General features: G+C 36.3%; 1 non-coding gene across 1 annotated transcript; it reads right to left on the bottom strand.

Annotated features, from left to right (window-relative positions):
- Positions 1–810: 810 nt before the first annotated feature.
- On the bottom strand, positions 811–25,009 carry LOC102184043. Its single transcript, XR_001917579.1, has 3 exons — positions 24,622–25,009; positions 9,245–9,337; positions 811–901 (listed from the first exon to the last, which is right to left on the bottom strand). It is a non-coding gene; the product is annotated as an uncharacterized LOC102184043 (transcript).
- Between the last annotated feature and the right edge of the window lie 242 nt (positions 25,010–25,251).

Genomic DNA, 25,251 nt, shown 5'->3' with positions numbered 1-25,251 from the left:
TCTTTACTGCGGAGCCACAAGGGAAGCCCTGAGGCAGAGTATAGAACTCAAAACAAACTTATTGCCTTTTTAAAAAATCTCAACTTGCAGTATACATTTAAACAGCTGAATTGTATTACAATTAAAGGAAGTGCAAATAAAAGTAACTCAAGTTTAAAAAAGTATTATCCTCCTACCACACACACACACACACACACACACACACACACACACACACACACACACACACACACACACACCAGAATGGAAGAGCATACTTTTTTGTGGTAATGTGGTGCTATTTTTAATTTTTTTAAACCACCACCTGCTCAGCCATTAAAAAGAACACATATGAATCAGTTCTAATGAGGTGGATGAAACTGGAGCCTATTTTACAGAGTGAAGTAAGCCAGAAACAAAAACACCAATACAGTATACTAATGCATATATATGGAATTTAGAAAGATGGTAAGGATAACCCTGTATGAGAGAGAGCAAAAGAGACACAGATGAAAAGAACAGTCTTTTGGACTCTGTGGGAGAGGGAGAGGGTGGGGTGATTTGGAAAATGCCATTAAAACATGTATAATATCATATATGAAACGAATCTTCTGTCCAGGTTCGATGCGTGTTACTGGATGCTGGTGCACTGGGATGACCCAGAGGGATGGTATGGGGAGGGAGGAGGGAGGGGGGTTCTCATGGGGAACACGTGTATACCTGTGGTGGATTCATGTTGATGTATGGCAAAACCAATGCAATATTGTAAAGTAATTAACCTCCAATTAAAACAAATTTATATTTAAAAAAACTCACCACCTGCTGCTTTCTTTTGGCAGGAAATGACAACTCCCTCCCCCATCATACCCAGGGGACTTACCAAGTACTGAAACTGTGTTGAACAAGCACTTGTTCCCAAAACCTGCAGTTGAGAAAAGATTATATTTTTCCCTGTTACATTTACCTGCTGGCTTGCTCACTTTTATTTCTGACATGTCAATTGCTTACATTTCTGTCATTATCTAATCAGAGTACAGCTGGATTTTTGGATACCTATAGGCCTAGGGAATTAATTTAGCCTGGAGTGAGTTTAGAAGCAATTTAGACAGAAGCTTGCTATTTATTTATTTCTTATATCTTTCCCTTAAATATTTCTTATGGAAGGCTAAAGAAAGAAGGTACTTCTAATCCAAAACTGGTGACAGTAAATAAAAGGATTATTTCCAGTGAATGGTATTATTTGCAGTGCTTGGTTGGTTTGAGATGACTCTTTATATCACTGGATTGAAAACTAAGTGACTGGTCACTTCTTGATATTCATTTAAATTTAATCATTTCATTTTCTTCCTGTTTTCTTTGCAACATTTTAACAATTATGTTTCAGTGATTGACTTCAGTGACAGAGAACTGCAAATATGGGAAGTATGATTCTTTTCATTTTAAGATGTTCATCAAGTGGTAATGTGCTTCCATCATTAGTTCTATGACTGGCCTCTTATCTAACTGTGCATCAATTATTTCTACAAGACTTCACAGATAGGCTAGGAGGAAGGTTGAAACAAATGGCTAGCAAACCTAAATAGCAAATTTATCTAAAACTGGGACCCTTCTTTTTCCTTGTCCTTCTCAATACTGGGTAGATCATTGATATCATTAATAAGGCAAAATTTAAACTTTAAAGTTTTCTTTAATCCCCTTCTTCACTCTGTCCTATTTCTCTTCTCTGCCCCCTGTTTAGACTGCAAATTACTTCATCTGACCTTCTCTGTCACATTGTTATTTTGTTTTTTCTTATTTCTAGTTCTATCTGACTTTCTCATTACTTTCACATCTTCAACTGTGTTATCAACATATCCTACATACCACACACAAATATATTCATCTCTAGTAAATTTCCTTTGCCTGGGAGCATGAATGATATTCTCCATTTGATTTTATTTATCTGGGAAAAGTAACCCAAGAAACACATGCATGCTTTTAACATTTAAGACTTAGGATTCCTTGCAGTGGAAATATATTTTAAAAATAAAGTTATCACAAACAACAAAGTGTAACTATATTCAATAATTTATAATAATCTATAATAGAAAATAATTTGAAAACACACACACATGCACACACACACAGTCATTTTGCTTTACACCAGAAACTAACACAGCATTGTAAACCAATTATACTTTAATAAAAATAAAAAGTAAAGGACATCTAGGAACATCCTACAGCTAAAATTCTTATTTAATGGTGAAAGACTGAATTATTTCCTCCTAAGATTGAGAGTAAGTAAATAATGTCTGCTCTCTTTCCTTCTATACAACATTGTACAACTTGCGAATGCAACCAGGGAAGATAAATGAAAATAATGCATTCAGACTAGAATGGAAGAATCAAAATAATCTTTGTTTTTAAATGACATGATTGTCTATTTAAAAATACAGTAAAAAAAAAGAACTGCCAGTTTAAAAAAATGAATAAAGCAAGGTTTCCAGAAAACATGTCAATAAAGAGATATCCATTTATATTTTGTACTATTAATGAACAGTTGGACATTGAAACTTAGAAAATAACACTTATAATACCATCAAATTATGAAATACTTAGAAATATATCTGGCAAGTGATGTGAAAATAGCTGTACACTAATATTTACAAAATGTTGCTGAGAAATTAAAATGCTTAAATAGATGGAACAATATGTTTCAAAACAAATTTATCAGTAAGCAAGCAGCCAATTGAATTTGTCTTTCCTAGGCTGTCACTTTGAAAGGTTATATGCTTATTCCAATTACATTCCTAGTGCTCAGGAAATTTTTGGAACTCTTCCTTAGAATTACACTCGGCGTTTGCCCCACATACTTTGGAGTAATTCCTGTGGTGAAAAGTCTTTGTCTTTTAACGGTAGTTGAATTTTGGAAACAGTTAAAAGTTATTCAGAAATAAGTCTGAAGAATGAACTTTAAGGATCAAGTTAAAAGTTCCTTTTTGTGGCCAAAAACAAGATATGATCATAGTGTATTAAGACTCAGTTTTCTTAATTAGCTCAACTCAGTCTCAAAGATAATTTCAAAGAATAAGTTATAAGACTATTTGGTGAAACAGCATCATTATTAGGACTTCCCTGTTGGCTCAGACGGTTAAGCGTCTGTCTACAATGCGGGAGACCCGGATTCGATCCCTGGGTCGGGAAGATCCCCTGGAGAAGGAAAAGGCAATCCACTCCAGTATTTTTGCCTGGAAAATCCCATGGACAGAGGAGCCTGGTAGGCAACAGTCCATGGGGTCGCAAAGATTATAAGCATATAGCTTTGAAAAATGAACATCTGGAGGTGATATTCATTAAAAATATAAACAATGATATACTTCCTTAAGTTAATAATAGCAAAGGTAACTTAGTGAAATGAAAATAATATCAGATTGAGAGTGAGAAAACATCAGTTCTTGTTTCACTTCTGCCATTGAATATCTGTGTGACCTTGAGCAAGTCAATTTATCTGGGCCTCCATTTTTTTCTTTGAAATATGTAGATTAGGCCAAATAATGTTTAACAGCACTTCTAGCACTAGTATTTTGTTCTTTTAGTTCTGAATTTTATTTTATTATTATTAATTTTGGCTGCACCACATGGTTTTTGGGATTTTAGTTCCCTGAAAATGGCTTGAACTCATGCCTGTTGCATTGGAAGCACAGTATCCTAACCAGTGGACCACCAGAGAATTCCCTTACTTCTGAGTTTTAAATAGCTCTGGCATTCTATGCCATATATATACATGTTTTCATGTTAGTGTTAGTCATACCACTCAGTCATGCCTGACTCTTAGTGACCCCATGGACTGTAGCCTGCCAGGCTCCTCTGTCCATGGAATTCTCCAGGCCAGAATATTGGAGTCAGTATCCATCCCCTTTTCCAGGGGATCTTCCCAACCCAGGATTGAACCCATGTCTCCTGCATTGCAGGCAGACTCTTTACCATCTGAGCCACCAAGAAAGCTCAAGAATACTGGAGTGGATAGCCTATCCCTTCTCCAGCAGATCTTCCCAATCCAGGAATTTAACTGGGATCTTCTGCATTGCAGGCAGATTCTTTACCTGCTGAGTTATGTTTTCATGTGCATGCATATAAAATTATGGCACAATATGTAAATATTTTACAAATAATGAGGCATCATTTGTAGTTGACAAGGAAATGGACTCTGGAGCCAGTCTTCGTGTTTCCAAAATAAGGCTCTGCAACTGACTAGCTGTTGAATTTGGGCAAGTAACACAAACATTTCTACATTTCAATTGCCTCATGTGTACAATGAGATGATAACAGTGCCTTTCTCTATGGTTATGAGGACTTGATATTTCTAAGATTCTATACCAAGTGCTATATAAATATATTAAATAAAATGAACAAATTCTTAGTATTATACATGTAAAATAATTATAAATATGCATAAATGTGTGGCCAAAAACCAAATGCTAGCTAATGTCTCCAGGAGGATATCATTTAAACCAATTACATTAATTACAAGTTGCATACCTATTAATATTGCATACCTATTAATACAAATTGCAAACTACATGCCTATTAATACAAAGAATTTATTGTTATTTGTTTTGTTTAGCTTTTTGTTTGTTTGTTTGCTAATTGTGGTAGTTGAGTATTTCTCTTTTTTCTCTCTTGAGCCTGAGGTTGTATCTTGATTATGGACTTTTATGGTTATTAAGAAACGAAAATGCATTTGAATTGTCTCTAGTTAATTTGAATTTTACATCGTGACTGGAATTCAGGCTAAACCAGCACTTTCATTTTTAATACTTATGATGGAAGTATGGTCCATTAATTGAGCCAGCACATATTTATTTCACAAAAGACAATAGAAATATATCAGTAGTGGTGTAACCTACTCAACCTATCACTAGTTACCAATTTATGACTGTTACAAACATTATACATTTTGGACAGTTGCCTAAATTTTTCTCTTTGTCTTACTGAGCTCTCCAGTTATGCTCATCACCTCAGGGGGAAAGTCTCAAGTAATCTTGAGAAGAGGCTCTTCCACCTTTTATGAGAAAGTGCAAGAAGAAAGCAAGGATGGAGTGGCTTCAGGTTGGCCTTCACATATCCATAAACCCATACACTAAATACTTAAGCTAGCCATGCACACGTTAACATATAAATGATATGTTCACTACAAAGTATTATATTATTTATTAAAACACTGACCTCATGGTTAGGAATATAACTGAAAGTGACCATATTTAGGGGCTTTTTTATCCATGTTTAAGTGATCTGTGTAGTCATTTTGCTCATGATTTTGTATTATATAAGTTTCAGGTATATGGCGTTATAATCAAACATTTGGATAACTCCAAAATGTTCACCACTACAAATCTAGTTACCTTCCTTCACAATAAAGTTGACCTTCATCCATTTCAATCACTCTCCCACCCTCCTTCCCTTCTTATAACCACTAATGTTTGCTATATCTACAAGGTACAAGAATTGAACATAGACCATAGGAGCATGTGTACAAAGCCACTTCAGTCATGCCCAACTTTTTGTGACCCTATGGACTATAGCCCACCAAGCTCCTCTGTCCACGGACTTCTCCAGTCAAGAACACTGGAGTGGGTTGCCATGTCCTCCTCCAGGGGATCTTCGTGACCCAGGGATTGAAACCACATCTCTTATGTCTTTTGTATTGGCAAGCAAGTTCTTTACCACTAGGGCCACCTAGGAAGCCCATATATTTTGGATTTATTTCAGTTCAGTCACTCAGTCGTGTCTGACTCTTTGCAACTCCATGGACTGCAGCACACCAGCCTTCCCTGTCATCACCAAATCCCAGAGCTTGCTCAAACTCATGTCCATCAAACTGGTGATACCATCCAACCATCTCAACCTGTCATCCCCTTCTCCTCCTACCTTTAATCTTTCCCAGCATCAGAGTCTTTTCCTATGAGTCAGTTCTTTGCATCATGTGGCGAAAGTATGGAGCTTCAGCTTCAGCTTTAGTCCTTTCAATGAATATTCAGGACTGATTTCCTTTAGGATTGGCTGGTTTGATCTCCTTGCTATCCAAGGGACTCTCAAGAGTCTTCTCCAACACCACAATTCAAAAGCATCAGTTCTTCAGTGATCAGCCTTCTTTATGGTCCAACTCTCACATCCATACATGACAGTGGGAAAACCATAGCTTTAACTATATGGATCTTTGTCAGCAAAATATTTTGGATATTAACCCCTTATAAGATATACTGTTTGAGAATATATTCCCTCATATAGTAGGCTACATTTTTGTTTTGAGAATGGTTTCTTTAGCTGTACAGAAGCTTGTAAGCTTGATGTAGTTTCATTTGTTTACTTTTGCTTTTGTTTCCTTTGGCTTTTGGTGTCAGATCAACAAAAACACTGCTAAGACTGATGTAAATGAGATTACCACTTATGTTTTCTTCCAGGAATTTAATGATTTTAGATCTTATATTCAAGTTTTTAATTCATTTAGGGTTAATTTTGCATGTTGTGTAAGCTGGTTTCATTTGTTTGCATGTGAAAATCCAATTTTCCTACCACCATTTATTGAAGAGACTGTCATTTCTCCATTGTTTTGTTCATTTGTTGTGAATTAATTGTCCATATGTGTTAGCTTATATCTGAGCTCTCAGTTCTGTTTCATTAATCTGTGTGGCTGTTTTTACACCAGTACCATACAGTTTCAATCACTATAAATTTGTAGTACCGTTTGAAATTAGGGAGCATGATGCCTCCAGTTTTCTTCTTTCTCAAGGTTATTTTGGCTATTCAGAATCTTCTGTTATTTGATACAATTTTTAGTATTAGTTGTTGTAGTTATGTATTGTACTGCATTATTTTAGTTCTATGAGATATGCCATTGAAATTTCAACAGGAATTCCATTGAAGCTGTAGACTGCTTTGGGCAGTATGCACATTTTAACAATATTAATTCCTCCATTCCATAAGCATAGAATAACTTTTCACTTGTTTATGTCTTCTTCCACTTCTTTCATCAGTATCTTATAATTTTCAGTGTATGGATCTTTTAAGCCCTTGGTTAATTTTATTCCTAGTTTTTTTATGCATTAATAAATGAGATTGTTTTCTTAATTTATCTAGCTCATTAATAGTATATAGAAATACCACAGATTTCTATATATTGATTTTGTATCCTGTGACATTTGTGAATTCACTTATTTCCAAGAATTTTGGGGTGCAGTCTCTAGTGTTTTCTATATACAGTATAATTTCTTCTGAAAATATTAACAGCTCTAATTCTTCTTTTCCAATTTGGTTGTATTTAATTTATTTCTGTTGCCTAATTGATGTGGCTAGGACTTCTAATACTATGTAGAATAAAAGTGATGAGAATGGAATCTTGTTCCTAATCTTAGAATAAAAGCTTTCAACATTGAATATGATTTTACTTGTGGGTTTGTCATATATGGCCTTCATTGTGTTGCATTATATTCCCTTTTTTAACTATATTGTTGAGATTTTGATCACAAGTGTATGTGGATTTTTTTTTCAAATGACTCATATATCTATTGAGCTCATCATATGATTTTTATCCTTCATTTTGTTAATGTGATGTATTGCATTGATTGATTTGTATGTGTTGAGATATCCCTTAATCTCTTACATAAATCCTAATCAATCATGGTATGTAATCCTTTTAGTATATTATTGAATTAGATTCACCAATATTTTATTGAGTTTTGCATCTATGTTTATTAAAGATATTTTCCTGTAGTTTTCTTTTTCTGTTGTATCCTTGTCTGGTTGTCATATCAGGGTAATGTTCAGTTCATTAAATACATTTGGAAGGATTTCTTCCTCTTCAGTTTGTTGAAAAAGTTTGAGAAGGATAGGTATTAAATCTTCTTTTCATGCTTTGTAGAATTCATGATTAAAGGTATCTAATCTTAGACCTTTGTTTGTTGGGAATTTTTTTTAACTTTTTATTTTATGTTGGAGTATAGTTGATTAACAATGTCATGTTAATTTCAAGTGTGCAGCACAGTGATTCTGTTATACATATACATGCATCCATTCTTTTTCAAATTATTTTCCCATTTAGATTGTTACATATATTGAGCAGAGTTCTCTCTGCTATACAGTAGGTCTTTGTCAGTTATCCATTTTAATATAGCCGTGTGTACATGTCAATTCCAAAGTCCCTAACTAACCCTTCCTTTTCAGAGATTTTTTAATAATCTTTCAATTCCTTATTAGTAATATGTCTATACAGATTTTCTGTTTTCTCATGATTCAGTCTTGAAAGATGATATTTTTTCTAGGAATTTGCTATTTGTTCTCAGTTGTCCGATATTTTGAGATGCAATTTTTCATAGTAATCTCTTATGGTACTTTGTTTTTCTGTGCCATATGTTATAACTTCTCTTTCATATATTTTGAGTCCTCTCCCTTTTTTCTTGATATGTCTAGTTTAAGGTTTTATCAATTTGGTTTATACTTATGACAAACCACACCAGTATTCTTGCCTGGAGAATCCCATGGATGGAGAAGCTTGGTGGGCTACAGTCCACGGGGTCGCAAAGAGTCGGACACGACTGAGCGACTTAACTAACTTTCATGATATTTTAGAGTAATCTTAAGTATTAGATATTTTCACTTCTGATTATTAGATATCTAGGCTGATTTTTCAGTAATACTCTTAAGAATAGACATCAAGACAAAGAAGCCAATAGAAGCATACCAAACACCCCCCATCTCCAAAATCTGTTATTAGCCTAAGATTTATTGATTTTTAAGCTTACCAATCAGTGAATAGATACTTGCCTAATATGTATGTGAGTCACCTATAGCTACTATAATCTTCCTTTCCAGCAAATGGCATACCCTTTCTCAACACACACATATTATCCTCTATTGTATGACTAGTGTGGCCAATGTGTGCTGAGTAATACTATATATATATATATATATATATATATATATATATATATATATAAAATTTAAACTTATTCTTCCCTTTGTCTCAGATTCCAATATGACTCAATGGGACACTATTAATAAAAATAATATCCTACAAAATACTCTATAAACTGTGGCCTTTCATGTACTATAAAATTACATTTATTGTCTAAGATAAATGTAATTTACCTGGTCATCACCTGGTAATCTGTCAAGTGGACCAGAAAATGTGGGACAGACACTTAGTACGTTTCCAGGGCCCACAGAGTGAAAGCACACTCTTTTAAGGATGATGAAACAAGAGAAGTCAAGGTAAGGTATGAATACCTACTGTTTTCTCCAGTGTCATGAAAATTATTTAATCAGAGCAACAGGGTCTCTTGAGGAAGCCATGGGGAATCCAGCTGCTTTAATTCATTCATGCCTGAAAGAACATAGAAGAACCATGATCAAGAACAGTGGGAACAGCATTCCCACAGAAGGCTGGTAAATATCAGAAAGTGGATGCTTAGACAGAGAAGGCGATGGCACCCCACTCCAGTACTCTTGCCTGGAAAATCCCACGGATGGAGGAGCCTGGTGGGCTTCAGTCCATGGGGTTGCGAAGAATCGGACCCGACTGAGCGACTTCACTTTCACTTTTCACGCATTGGAGAAGGAAATGGCTACCCACTCCAGTGTTCTTGCCTGGAGAATCCCAGGGACGGGGGAGCCTGGTGGGCTGCTGTCTATGCGGTTGCACAGAGTCGGACACAACTGAAAGGACTTAGCAGCAGCAGCAGGATGCTTAGAACCCAGAAATAGATTGCTGTGGGCAAGTAAGAGCATGAAAAGAGTTACCTTAGCCCTTAGTGATAGCAAAGTAGAGTGAGCAGGAATCCATTTTCTACCATCTGACATCTCTTTTGGACTTAGTAGCTTTTTGAAAGGGTATAAGTGGATAAGGATGTCAGTGCTAGGTTCACAGTCCTTCCTTGGTCAAGGAGCTCTTCATTTTGATGAGCTCCCTAGGAAAATCTCAACAACTTGTAGTCAAACTCACAACACACTTGGAATGTAGAAACTGACTTTTTCTCAGTTAGTGATTTTTCTGAGTTCTCATGACCACAACTGTTTAATTAGTGAATACATATATAAGGAAACCAAACTGGCCACTGGCTGTTATTCCAGATGGTGCTAAGAAGAAAGACTAACTTGTGTGTAAAACTACCTTACGGGTATCCTTACAATGATTATAGATGACTTCCTACGTGGGGTGATTTAGGGACATCAAAAAACCACACTCCACATCTGCTCCTCTCTGCTCCACTTTACCCAGTGATCTCTTGCCCAGACTTGACACTTTGCCTTAAATACACCATTATAGATTCAATCATTTAGGGCACTTTGTCTCCAACAACCTCCTATTAAAGATGCTACAAGGAGGATTTTCACATTAACCTATTAACTATAATCAATCAGATAAGCTAGTTTTCACCATAAAAGGTGAATTGGATGAAATACAATGATATATAATTTTTTACTTGGTAGAGGAAGGAAAGTAAATGAATGCAGAGGCAGATAGCCTTACATGGTGTGATATAGTAGAATCACCTGAGAAGCCAGAATGCAGAAGTTTTAGCAGAGATTTCTACAATAGGAAAGAGAGAGCAGGAAAGACAAGAGGTAGGCAATAAACATAGCAGCTGCCACCTAAACAAGTTTGATTCAAGCTAGTTTTTTTTTCTCATCAGATTGCCAGTTCCTTCAGGAAGGGGATCCTTTCAAAGAGACTAGATATTAGAGTTCAAACACCAGGATCAGTTGGGGAATCTCTCTCTCTCTCTCTCTCTCTCTCTCTCTCTCTCTCTCTCTCTCTCTGTCTCCTTCTCTTTCTCTCTTGCCCTCTTTCTCCCTTCTATAAAATGAGTATAATAAATAATCCCTGTTCCTGGAGTATATTATTAAGATTACATGAGGTATACCAAGTAAAAGTCAGTAAGAGTATGCTTGACACACAATAGGTAGCCGATGCATGTTGTTTGTCCTTTTCTTCTTGCCTTTAAGACATAGTAATTAGGATGCTAGGCACACAGAAACTCCTCAATATAGGCCTTACAATGGCCTGATGAAGAAAATTAATAGTGTAGATAAAGTAGACTAAAGTTCTTTCTGAACTGCTTTGTGTTTAAAATAAGGTAACAATGTGAAAGAAATAGACATGAGAAGACAATGAGTAAGCTGAATGCATTCTCAGATGTCCCAGAATCCACAGAAGTCTGTCAGGTGGCTATGAACCAAAGCCCAGATAGGAAGTTACAAAGTTATGATCTCTACTGGTACTTTGTTAGAAGGTAAAACAAAAGCTCTCCAAGTTCAACTATACCACCAAAGTGGGGCAGATATCTGAGGACAAACTATAGGGACAGAATTCAGTGACTGAGCAGAGTCACAGATTAATCATAAAATCTACCAAGCAAATCTGGCTGGCTAGAAGAAGATTCTAAGATGGTAAATATTCTCAAGAACTATTTTTTTAATTCATTTAACTTATTGTATCTCATGGACAGGAGTCAGGCATGATATCAACAAGTGGATTTTGACTTTGGAGTCACTTCATCAATTACTTCTAAAAGAGCCATATACTACAGAAGTATTCTACTTTACTTGATGGCTTTTTCAACTCCAAGAACAGGTTACTTGAGCTGAAAGAAAGCAGGATGTAGGAGAATGAACACTGGCCAGGCACTGGATTCCTGATTTCTAGTTTTGGCTGTATCAGTAGTTGATGGTATAATCTTAGGAAAGTTCCTTTCATCTCTGGGACTCATCTTTTTTTGTGTGTAAAATGAAAGACTGAATTATCCCTAAGATTCTGATATTATAAGTCTAGTAGAAAATTGGATTTGGCAGATAGGCTCAATTCTAAATAAAAATTGGAAAAATATGAAGAACACTTGTGTTCTTTCTTTCCAGTACTTCATCACCTTAGTTCTGATCAAGAGGCTTCATATCACAAGCCTACCTGCCTGGATTCCACATCCAATCCTAGATATACAATCTTAGGCAGACTTTCCTGATTTGAACAAACTTATTCCCATCAAGGGGCTTCCCTGGTGGCTCAGTGATAAAAATGCACCTGTCGATGCAAGATATGAGGGTTCAATTCCTGGGTTGGGAAGATCCCCTGGAGAAGGAAATGACAACCCCTCCAGTATTCTTGATTGAGAAACCCCACTGGCAGAGGAGACTGGTGGGCTACAGTCTATGGGGTCACAAATAGGGTCACTATCTCTGCTTGTAAGCTGAGAAAGTAAGATTTAAGCTAGTGCATTAATGACAGAGAACTAGAAGACATTATCCAAGACCTTCACAAAAAGCATGCAGACAATTTCCTAGCAGTTTATTATTAAATAATTCATGGAAATTATGGCAGACCTAAGCAAAAAGAGGAGAAGGGTATGACACCCTGCTCCAGCACTCTTGCCTGGAAAAACCCATGGATGGAGGAGCCTGGTAGGCTGCAGTCCCTGGGGTCGCTAAGAGTCGGACACGACTGAGCGACTTCACTTTCGCTTTTCACTTTCATGCACTGGAGAAGGAAATGGCAGCCCACTCCAGTGTTCTTGCCTGGAGAATCCCAGAGATGGAGGAGCCTGGTGGGCTGCCGTCTGTGGGGTCGCACAGAGTCGGACACGACTGAAGCGACTTAGCAGCAGCAGCAGCAGCAAGCAAAAAGAGCGTGGTACCATAGGTGGAGAGTAAGGGAGAAATTTTAATTAGACTGTTTTTTTTGTTTAGTAGCTAAGTCGTGTCCAATTCTTTGTGCACCCATGGACAGTAGCCCACCAGGCTCCTCTTCTACACTGGCAGGCAGATTCTTAACCACTGAGACAACAGGGAAGCCTGTTAACCAGGTTAAAGCCCTTATTTCCTACACTAACACCTGTTCAGTAGCCTATACATGGAGACAACAGGGAAGCCTGTTAACCAGGTTAAAGCCCTTATTTCCTACACTAACACCTGTTCAGTAGCCTATACAAGTATTTCAGACAGCAAATACTTATTGAGCACTTGGAGCGACATGCTGTTTACATCAATACACCCAACGATGACCTAATGATTCAGTGAGCCATATTATAATTTTTAAATTGCTGGCAGGCTGAACATTTAAAATAAAGATTAGACTACTAACCTTTATTAAATATCTATTAATAACCTAATAATCCCTATTGATGATTTAGCTATTACAAACAAGGTAACTGAGGGCTAGGGAAAGTAGGGGATTCTTCCTGAGTTACATAGGAAGTTAATAACTAAGCCAAGACTAGAGCTTAAGTTTTAATTCAAAATCCGTGTGTGTGTGTGTGTGTGTGTGTGTGTGTGTTTTATCCACATCACATTTTCTCCCAACTGTGTATTCTCTAATATGTGTGTATCCACACATATTTCTCTTCCCTTCATACAGTCCAATCATTTGAATGAAAACTTTGTGTATATTATTAAGATTGCCAACTTACTAATGGTGAGTGTAAAGATCAACAGAAATAAATATCTCTCATTTTTCTTTCTGCAATGACATGGAAACCAGCGATCTTTACTATGTGCAAAAACTCAACATCTATTCTTTCCTCTCTCTCATCTCTCTCCCTATCCCACCCCTCACAAATACAGAAACACAGACATTCAGATATCCATTTCTGCTGACATACAAGACTGGAAGAAATTAACCAAAATGAGACAATTGTTCTTTTTTTCCTCTTTAGTGCCTTTCTTGATGCTATAATTTGTTAAATTATCAGTCTAAGAAAAAGGAGTTAAGTGATGAGATGAGCAATACCATAAATTAAATCAAGTCACCATGCAAGATGTCACTGGAAATAAAAAGAAACACAGTCTCTCTTCTCAAAACCTTGTAGACTGGTAGCAGTGATATGATAAACAAAACAAGAGAAATTGAGCAATTCAAATGTCAAATTATGTAAAATCTGCCGTATATTTAGGGTACAAACCCGCAATAGTTTTTAGCATGGTTAGGCCATTCCATAAGGTATTCTTCTACATCCGTGTCTCTATTTCTGATAACACAAGTAAGTAAGTAAGTGTTAGTCACTCAGTTGTGCCTAACTTTGCGACACCATGGACTGCAGCCCTCCAGGGTCCTCTATCCATGAGATTTTCCAGGTAAGGATACTGGATTGGGTTGCCATTTCCTTCTCCAGGGGATCTTCCCAACCCAGGGATCAAACCTGGATCTCCTGCACTGCAGGCAAATTCTTTACCGGCTGAGCCACAAGGGAAGCCCAAGGCATTTCTAAAAGCAGTGATTTCACCAATCCATAAAACTCATACAGTAAGTTTCCTACATATGAATCTTCAAGTTGTGAACTTTCAAAGATGCAAACATGTGTTCCAACAACATCAGGCATGAGTGAAATTGTGGTTTACCCTCCATCTTCTATTGCTGAAGATCTTTCAGCTCTGTCATATTCCACATTCTCTCCCTCCTCCAGTCAGTAACTCTTCTTAACTGTTTTCTTGATGGCAGCCCCTGTATGACAGTTACTGTACTGTCCTACTGTTCTTTCCAAGGTGCTGTATTGTAAGTCGAAAATGTCTTCTCTATCTTTTGTGTTTGTTTTTTATGTATTATTTGTGGGAAAAGTATTATAAACCTATTACAGTAAAGTACTATATAGCTAGCTGATTCTGTTAGTTGGATACCTAGGTTAACTTTGTTGAATGTATGAACAAATTGGACTTACAAACGTGCTCTCAGAAAATAACTCATTGGTATACAGGGGACTTACTACACTTCTCTTTCTCGTTTATTCTGCTCTAATGTGTATAGCTATTATCCTTCTTATAAGCATTTCAAACTGCAAACTTAACCAAATGGCTCTCATGTGCTGAAGGAAATCTGTCAGATGAAAGACAGATGCAACCTAATTTTCTCAGTGTGATTTCAATCCAAGTACACATGGCATTCTTACAAATTGTGTAGAGGAACTCTGACAAGAGGAATGCAAAGTATCTATTAAGCATTAGCATGATGATTCATACACTATAGAAAGAGATACCCTTAATCACACTGCTTTTACAGACAGAGAAACTGAAAACAGGAAATCTTGCTGCCTTGTTCAGGTTATATCCCAAACCAGTCCCAAAGGAGCACATCTTGAAGCTTATGCCTGTAAATGGTGCCTGCAGAAAGTATGATTTAGAGTTATAAATCAGGGGTAGATGTCTCAAGTTCTTTCTTTTGTTTCTTCTTGGATAAAAAAACATAGACATGGGTGGGGGATGAGGGGGCATTGCAGAGATAAGGAAGACATGAGGGGATAACCAACATTATCAGGAGATGAACTATCTTAAAACTTTGTTCCTCTGATTTTGTTTGTTTGTTTGTTTTAAACTTTTTACACAGAGTTCTGTGACCAGGTGGGTCAGATATTATACCACTGAGCTTCTAAACATATATATGTTAGATTACAACTAATTTTTTCTGTAATATAGCCATAGATTGTGCTCTGAATCTGGAACATACATCCTGTAACACCAAAGCCTTGGTCTTAAGGGAAAAAATGATTCACTAATATAAATATAGCTCTACTTTCTCTTCTGATCGTTGGTGCATGCATGTACAGTTGCTCCAGTCATGTCCGACTTTTTACAACCCTATGGATGTAGCCTGCCAGACCCATCTGTCCCTGGGATTCTCCAGGCAAGAACACTGGAGTGGGTTGCCATTTACTTCTCCAATGCATGAAAGTGAAAAGTGAAAGTGAAGTTGCTCAGTCGTGTCTGACTCCTAGGGACCCCATGGAATCCAGCCTACCAGGCTCCTCCATCCATGGATTTTGCCAGCCAAGAGTACTGGAGTGGGTTGCCATTGCCTTCTCCAGGTTTTTTTCTTTTTTTTTTTTTTTTCCTTCCTAGGAAAGACTCAGACACACAGGAATGGCCTAACCAGGCTAAAATATTTTTTTGTGTCACATCAGCTTAAATGTAAATGTGGATAGTGATTCTCTGTTTAATGCAAAACATGTCATGATGCAATGTATTTTCTAAATCTGTTTTGTATATTCAGGTTTAGTATGTGCTATTTTATCTTCCTCAAGTAAATAAGCCCCATGAGGGCAGAAGCTTTATCTTATATGACTCCTATTATTATCCATACTACACTGAAAAAGTAGTCATCACACCATATAGATTGGTTAAAGAGAATTAAAGTACTTCATCTATACTTTCTATGATCTCTTTTTTTAAATCCTTTTTTATTTCTCATTTTATGTGTTATACTCTCTTATTTCCTAGTTTACTCAGCCCAAACCTAATAAAAGGACAACCTATTTTGAACTTGATACAGCTTGATTCCTTCTGTTATAACTCTGTTGATTTCGAATGGAAAGGGTCAAAATAGTGTGATGTGACTTTATCATATAATGGAAAAGGCTTTGACAACCAACAGAATTGGGTTTGAAATTTGAACAAGACAGTTGTAAAACGTTGAATAAGTTATTTAATTTCTTTCACATTGCTTTTCCCCATCTATAAGATGGGAGGGAATAATAAAGTGGTGGGAGGGGGGTTCAGGATTGGGAACTCATGTACACCTGTGGTGGATTCATATCAATGTATCGCAAAACCAATACAGTATTGTAAAGTAAAAACATAAAATTAAAAAAAAAAAGAGTTATTGCCCAATGCTTAGTGCAAATCATAAGTGCACAATAAATAATCATTTTTATTTTTAATAATAAAGAACTCAAAACCAAAGTTAGGGCTTGTAGTAGATAGGCTTTTAAAATTGGTTAGCTTATTAATTATTTAGTAGCTTTTTCTGGAGTCATTACTAGGAAGATACATGATTTTGATTAGGGTATTAGTACTTTGGGGAGAAAACAGCTCAAGGAAAGCCCGAATTTGATGTTGACCCTTAAACCACAGAGTTCACAGCTTGATCTTTGAGGAGGATTTTGGAACCACTAAATGTATATCTAAACTCATAAATCATATTGGAAAATTCTAATTAATTTTCCTTTCTTATAAAAACTAGACTGGTCTCCAAGAATTGTAATAATAGAAGAAACAGAAGACTCAGAATTTTTCATGAGGATAATGATATCAACATGCTTAAGAGTGAGATTGAGCAAATAAAAATTAATTTATATTCCAAAATGAATTTTTCAAATCTAAAAAAGGGTAATGTGAAATTAAAATCTTATTTTGAAAACACACTATTAGACAATTCATCTTTTTTTATCTTTCTCTGTTTGACTTTTATGTTTTTTAATATAAATTTATTTACTTTATTTGGAGGTTAATTACTTTACAATATTGTATTGGTTTTGCCATACTGAAAATGTTATAACTTCATGGGAAAAGAGAATAAATTGATTATCATTACATAAGAGTATTGTCCATTCTTTGGCCCAATATTACAAGAGGGTTAATGCACGAATTCATTACAAGATTACAGTTAAAATTTCCCAGGCAGCAACATAAGTCTTTGGAGATGAGTTTACTAGGATGATTCACCTTTCATTTTTATTTCATATCAAAATATTTCCTTCAAGTTCACAAATGTGTAACTAAATGAAAAGGCTGGGGAAAAGACTGCATCTCTATCCAATATATTAAAGCATCCTGCATATTGGGGATCACACTGCATTTGGATAGGAGCCAGCATGATTAACCATAATGCCATATTTTCCAGATACTTGTTTAGCATAAGTTTTTATTCTGGCTCTATATGTTTTTCCCAAGTCCCAGTCAAGGAGCAACTTATAACCCAGGTTAATGAACCATAACATCTCTTCCTTATTGAATGATGTCACAGGGATTTTCAATTTACTGACTCCCAGAGGTCAAGCAGCTTTAAATTTCCTCAGTGATTTTTTTCCCCTAGAAAAGACTCAGACATACAGGTGACATTTATTAATGTCCAATTATTACAACTGTAATTTTGAATCAAGATGCTTATTAACAAGTAATTCTATGTAAAATATATTCCAAGCCATCCTCTGTGAATTCTGAGAAACAGCACTCTTGTCTCTGCTGATTGCAAAATGTCTTTGCAGTGCTTTGCTTAATCAAATTTCATGGTCCAAAATTGAATGAAGTTTACACTATTTTCTGTGACCAAAAGTATCTTCCAGCAAATGGCCAGAGAAAAACTGAACAGCTCAAAATCCAGAGGATGATCACACACTCTGTATAACTCAGCCCCTAAAATCTACTTTCCCTAATTAACCTGGATTGGCTATCTAGATTGATAGCTTCACAGTATGTCATATTCCTATTGTGCTTCAGCTAGGTAGAGAATAAACAGAGTGAATTTATCATATCCATTGATGTGAAATTAAAACAATTCATTTTTTTAGACCTGATAAGATTTGGAAGTCATAAACTTTCAGAGGGAAAGACATTACTGTACCTGATGTCTTGACATGGACTGTGCTTGATTTTGATAATCAAACTGGGTATTTCTATCATCAGTGGCTCTTCCACAGAGAGATTAATGCTAGGTCAAGTGATTGAAATTTCTCTTATTATATTAAATAAAACTAGTACTACCTAGTTTTATGCCTAGCATTCTTAGAAAAAAGAGGTCTACTTGTACTTTTAGAGTTAAAAAATATTAAGATGAAAGGAAAAAATGATTAACCAACAACAACAAAACAAGAAAAAAAATTAGATACCAATCAAAACTGGATCAAAAGAGATAGAAACAGATGTTATAAATATTATTATTATGGAAATATGGAGAAAATGGCAAATATATCTTTAGAATATTAAATCAGTAAAATTCTTGGTTATAAAAATTAATAAGGAACAGGATAATATAGATTTTAAAATCCCCTCTGCACATCCCTATCACCCAAGGAAAAAAAAAATTATAAATTATTGTTATACTTACAAATTTAAACTAACCAAGTATATTGGACAAAAACAATATGAGAACAACATTGTGTCTACTAAAGAAAAGTTTGCTTACTGGACCCAATTTATGCTCTTCCTTTATCAACATTAACTGAATTATTTGGATAATTACTTAACTTTCCACTGTGAGAGGCATGTATAAGCATGACTTTATATCTTAGAGTACCTCTGATAGAATTTTTTAATAAAAGTTATCTAACTTTGTCATATCACTGTGTTTAAAGATAACACCAGTCTTTTGTTTCAGATTCTTTACAAGAATGTCTAGTACATATCCTTGATCCGCTAATATCACAATATATTATTATCAAGTTGCCAAGAATGTTCATTAGTTTCAACAACTTCATTTTCCAAGAAGAAAAGAGAGAAAGAGATTTTCAAATTATTATAGTAAATTCAGGACACAATTTTTTTCTGTAGTTTGGAGCCACTGTCTTACTTATCTTTGTAATCAATATGGCTTGATTATATCCATTGAGGTGACCTTAATTACAAATATCAAGAAAGCATGTCCTTCTGCAGTTTTGAAATTGAATTTTAAAAAATGAAACATGATAGTATACATGTTAGAATGCCATTCTCAAAAAAATAATAATAATAAAAAATAAAAAAATAAAAAATGAAACAAATTGGATAAATAATAAATCAGTCTGTATTGTGAATGTCATTCGTTTTCCAGCATAACATTGGGCAGACACTTCAAAGTAGAGTAGCCACTCAGGATAACAGGATTTTAAAGATCTGATACATGGGTCACTTTGTGTCATTTAAAAAAGATTTAATACTCCAATATCTGGTACCATCTTGTTAGCTTATGAGAAATACATGAATCTGATCTGTTAGTAAAGCTGAAAGGAATTTTTGCTAAGTAATTATAAATATAACAATATTAAAACATTTCTTCTGCTGCTAATAATATGGACAAAACCTTGTCATTGTCACCTATAAATAGTATTTATTGTATTGAGTAAAAGCTCTTGGAAGAAACAAATATATTGTCAATTATTAAGAAAAGGATTTAGGGACTTTTGACTTGGTGGCAGACATTTGCATATATTTTAGGTACCTAATAGAACAGTAATCATGCTGTCTGAGGTACAACTGAGCCTGAATGGGCAGCCTTAGTTTATGCTCTGGAAATAAGTCATCCTTCTAGGTGACCCATATACTGATCATGACCAATGATTTAAATTTTGGTTTCCTTACTAGGTAATCAGTTAGTGAAGTTCTTGAAAGTGAAAGTGTTGGTTGATCAGTCCTGTCCGACTCTTTGCTACCTCATGGACTGTAGCCTGCCAGGCTCCTCTGTCCATGGAATTCTTCAGGCAAGAATACTGGAGTGGGTTGTCATGCCTACTGTCAAGGGATCTTCCTGACCCAGGGATTGAATCTGGGTCAATGGCACCCCACTCCAGTACTCTTGCCTGGAAAGTCCCATGGACGGAGAAGCCTGGTAGGCTGCAGTCCATAGGGTTGCTAAGAGTCCGATATGACTGAGAGACTTCACTTTCACTTTTCACTTTCATGCATTGGACAAGGAAATGGCAACCCACTCCAGTGTTCTTGCCTGGAGAATCCCAAGGACAGCGGGGCCTGGTGGGCTGCCGTCTGTGGGGTAGCACAGAGTTGGACACGACTGAATCAACTTAGCAGCAGCAGCTCCTGCACTGCAGGCAGATTCTTTACTATCTGAGCCACCAAGGTGCATACCCAAATCTCCAGAATCTATACAGATGATTTTGGTTAAGATTATGCACATCTGATTATTTCTCAAGAAGTTTATCTGCATCTAGCTAATGCAGCTGTTGCTGTAAATGAAAGTGATGTCAATGAAGTATGCTTTCTACTCCTAATCATCTTTCAATGACTATACCAAGAGAGCCCTCTTTAATTTTCAAATCTCAGATTATCACCCTCTTATATGATAAACATTAGTTATAGCTAAGCCATTAACATTTGCATCCTCTTTGGGATTCACATACCAACAATTCTTATAATATTTAGCTTCCTCACATTTTATCCTAAGCCCCATATATCTGTTTTTGCCAGGCAGATACACTGTAATCTTGATTTTCTTCTCAAATAAGGAATCTCCTAGACCTTGGGGCTTTCTTAGTACTCTCTAATGCCTTTAGCTTGGCCAAATTTATGCCCACCAACCTTATGGCAGAAAATGAAGAAGAACTAAAGAGCCTCTTGATGAAAGTGAAAGAAGAGAGTGAAAAAGTTGGCTTAAAGCTCAACATTCAGAAAACTAAGATCATGGCATCTGGTCCCATCACTTCATGGCAAATAGATGGGGAAACAGTGGAAACAGTGGCTGACTTTATTTTTTTGGGCTCCGAAATCACTGCAGATGGTGATTGCAGCCATGAAATTAAAAGGTTCTTACTCCTTGGAAGGAAAATTATGACCAACCTAGACAGCATATTAAAAAACATTACTTTGCCAACAAAGGTCCATCCAGTCAAGGCTATGTTTTTTCCAGTGGTCATGTATGGATGTGAGAGTTGGATTGTAAAGAAAGCTGAGCACTGAAGAAGTGATGCTTTTGAACTGTGGTGTTGGAGAAGACTCTTGAAAGTCCCTTGGACTGCAAAGAGATCCAACCAGTCCATCCTAGAGGAGATCAGTCCTGGGTGTTCATTGGAAGGACTGATGTTGAAGCTGAAACTCCAATACTTTGGCCACATGATGTGAAGAGCTGACTCATTTGAAAAGACCCTGATACAGGGAAAGATTGAGGGCAGGAGGAGAAGGGAACAACAAAGGATGAGATGGTTGGATAGCACCACCAACTCAATGGACTTGGATTTGAGTGGACTCCAGGAGTTGGTGATGGACAGGGAGGGCTGGTGTACTGTGGTTCATGGAGTTGGTGATGGACAGGGAGGGCTGGTGTACTGCGGTTCATGGAGTTGGAAAGAGTCAGACACAACTGAGCAATTGAACTGAACTGAACTCAATATAACACAAAAGTATTCAGTTCATAACCATGTCTGCGGTAGTGTTATATCATGGCACTTAGGGTATATCAATTTGCATTTTGAGATTTCTTTCTTCCCTCAGCACAGTAGGAAACAGTGCTAAACCCCAACAAATTAAGGTTTGCTATGTTATCAGGCCCTTGGGAGAAGCCTAAATTGTGACCCCAGTATTGAGAGTTTGTGAGTGATTTCAAAATGACATCTTTTTAATAGTTCCCAATGAAAAATGCATGTGTCTGTTAATCTTCAAACCTTGATAGACAGTAAAGTGAAATAAGCACTGGACAAAGTGTCACAAGACCTAGAATCCAGCATTCTCTCTGTTACAAACTCACAGTGGTACTTAACCCTTTCACCTCAACTATTTGGGGCTCAGTTTTCCCAGTTTTAAAATGCAAACTGACAATCTATGTCGCTTCTCAAAGTATAAAGCAGTCTTGATGTCGGCACTAATCCTGTGAATGACAAGATTCAAGTATGCCTCTAATAATTTCACGTTCTCTGACTAGGGTTCTGGTGACTGATTCTTGGGACCTATGGCATAAGAGGAAGCCTTTGGGGATGTCACTTTAATGAGCAAGGGAAATAAGACTGTCTATGGTTGCTCTTCCAGGATTAAGTAAAGGATCAGAAGAAGAATTTAAATTCTTTTCTCAGTTTTAGGTATCTGATTGGTGCCAAAATTGTCTATCAGAGAAAGACAAAAAGCATGCTTGTTTCTCCTTTTAATTTCAGCTATCTAGTGCAAGGAGATCAAACCAGTTAATCCAAAAGGAAATCAGTCCTGAATATTCACTGGAAGGACTGATGCTGAAGCTGAAGTTCCAATACTTTGGCCACCTGATACAAGGAACTGACTCATTAAAAAGACCCTGAGACTTGAAAAAAATTGAAGGCAGGAGGAAAAGGGGAAGACAAAAGGATGAGATGGTTAGATGGCATCACCAACTCGATGGACATGCATTTGAGCAAGCTCCAGAAGTTGGTGATGGACCAGGAAGCCTGGCGTGCTACAGTCCATGGGGTCGCCAAGAGTCAGACACAACTGAGTGACTGAACTGAACTGAACTGAACTGAACCTAGTGTTAAGGGGGATAATTGAGTTCATTCATTCCTAAGAATCCCTAGGTGGAAACTCAGTGAACTTTTTGGAAGAGTCAGTGACCCTCACGTGTTTATTCACCTTTACAACGTTCTGTACTATATTTGCTGGCCTCGACAGAATAGATACACTAGATGGTTCCTGTCTCACAGAAATGTTAGTGTAAACATTAGCAAGGCAGAGTAGTACATGTGTTCACATGTGCAAAGAAAATTTTTGTAATTAAAAAAATATCTCCCTCTGGCACAGATTTCTTGCAGGATGGCATTTATGTATTCCAAATATTCACTAGTACGGGATCTTTCCCTGGGCTAAAAAACTTAAATCCCATCTATAAGACTGGTGCTTTTGCCACCATATTTGAGATTTACAGCAACTAAAACATTCAGAAATATATACTCCTTGCTGAATGACACAAAGCTTTCTAACAAACAAATGTAGCTTTGCTAGTTGAATAAAATTATAACTTTTTCTTCCTTGGAAATATTATAACATTATAATATGAAGTCCTTGCACACAACTGTCAACAGCAGAGAAGGGAGAAGGAAAACCATTTGGAATTTAATCTTGGGTCTTGTTGCACCATAAAAATCTATCATTTCCTATCTTTTAATATTGGGATGCAGTTTCTAGTGGTTACTTGCTATTGATAGACTGATCACTTAAAATTTGGTTGTGAGTGTGTTAGTTGCTCAGTCGTGTCCAACTCTTTGTGACTCCATTGATTGGGGCCTGCCAGGCTTCTCCATCCATGGGATTTTACAGGCAAGAATACTGGTTTAGGTTGCTATTCCCTTCTCCAGGGGATCTTCCCAACCCAGGGAGTTTGAAATTTTGAAGGTATCTTCATTAAGATTTTCTCTTTGAGCACAAAAGAAAAACAGCATGCAAACCAGAAAACAATTTAACTTATATTTTGTCAAAATAAGTTGTCAATTATAGATGTATAAAACCCAAATTTAATCCAAAATTATTTTATCCATTGTTGACTTTATAAATATACCGATTATTTATTCTGATAGATACAGCTTATGTATGAGCAACTGTGTCTGTTATCTCTATTTCCTCTCTCATTAGAAACATGTGTTTTCTTACAGAAATGTTTTGTTTGAAAGATAATTCTCTATAGCTAACATTTATTATAAATTAAATTATAATTTAGAGTGAAATACGTAACTTATACAACCTAATGGGAACACACATTCATGTTGATAAGGGTCCTCTTGTTTTCTTAATTATAGCTTATTTTGAAAATGTCACAAATTTAATATTTTGGCAGGCAAAAATATAATCCCCAAAGAGTTACAGCAAAGAGTAGATAAAACCAATCCTGAACATTCATATAAGCAACTCTACTTAATACAGAGTTGATTAAATCATGAATGTTCATAAGGCTATTTTTATTCAGTATCAACTGATGGAAACACATTATGAAAAACCTCTCTATGTCAAACTTGTATTTCTCCAAGTTCAAAGATTCTTCCTCCCTCCCACCTCAGGTAGCCAACTGTAAAATTATTTTTGTTTGTGCAAATACCAAGGAAATGACATACAAGGATGATCCAGGTTTACTACATCCATGCCACCTTTAGATCTGACAGTTTGCCCAGAATATGGTGTGAGGAGGTCAATCGAAGACATCAAAGGTGAAAGGCATAGATAACAGCTAATATGAATTTAAAAACTGGAGCTTACCATTTCAACTTCTTTCTGTTTTCTCCAGAGATATCCAAATAATTCATGTATAAGCCACTCCAACATCGATGCTACTGATCAATTTAAGCTCTTTGTTCTGAGAAAAAGTAATCCAATCTCTCTTCACTGCAAATCACCCCCCCCAAAAAAAGGAAAGAAAGACAAGAGAAAGAAAGGAGGGGAAAATGTTGGAAGGAAAGAGTAAATAAAAAACTAAATGAAAGCCAAAAGAAAAATGAAGAAAGCCAGAGAAAAAAGAAAAAAAATTATCTGCATTGCCTAACCACTATCATATTGAAAAACATGATAGTGAGATGTCAGAGTGAAATATGCAACCCACTCTGAACACTGAACATTTCCGTTTTCCACGGGCAGCTTGAACTAATACTTGTGCATGTACTCTCTGTCTCTCTCTCTCTCTGTCTCTCTCTCTCTCTGTCTCTCTCTCTCTCTGTCTCTCTCTCTCTCTCTCTCTCTCTCTCTCTGTGTGTCTCTCTCTCTCTGATTAATGATGCAGGGCTAACACTATGGGCTACACATACAGTCTGCAAAGCTTTACACTTAACAGAGAAATTCTCATTTCTATTTATAGGACCACAGTGCATTGTCTTTCAATCTTGTGGTTTCACT

This window comes from Capra hircus, assembly GCF_001704415.2.
Source record: "Capra hircus breed San Clemente chromosome X unlocalized genomic scaffold, ASM170441v1, whole genome shotgun sequence".
Taxonomy (NCBI): domain Eukaryota; kingdom Metazoa; phylum Chordata; class Mammalia; order Artiodactyla; family Bovidae; genus Capra; species Capra hircus.
This window is presented reverse-complemented; position numbering and strand designations above follow the sequence as displayed.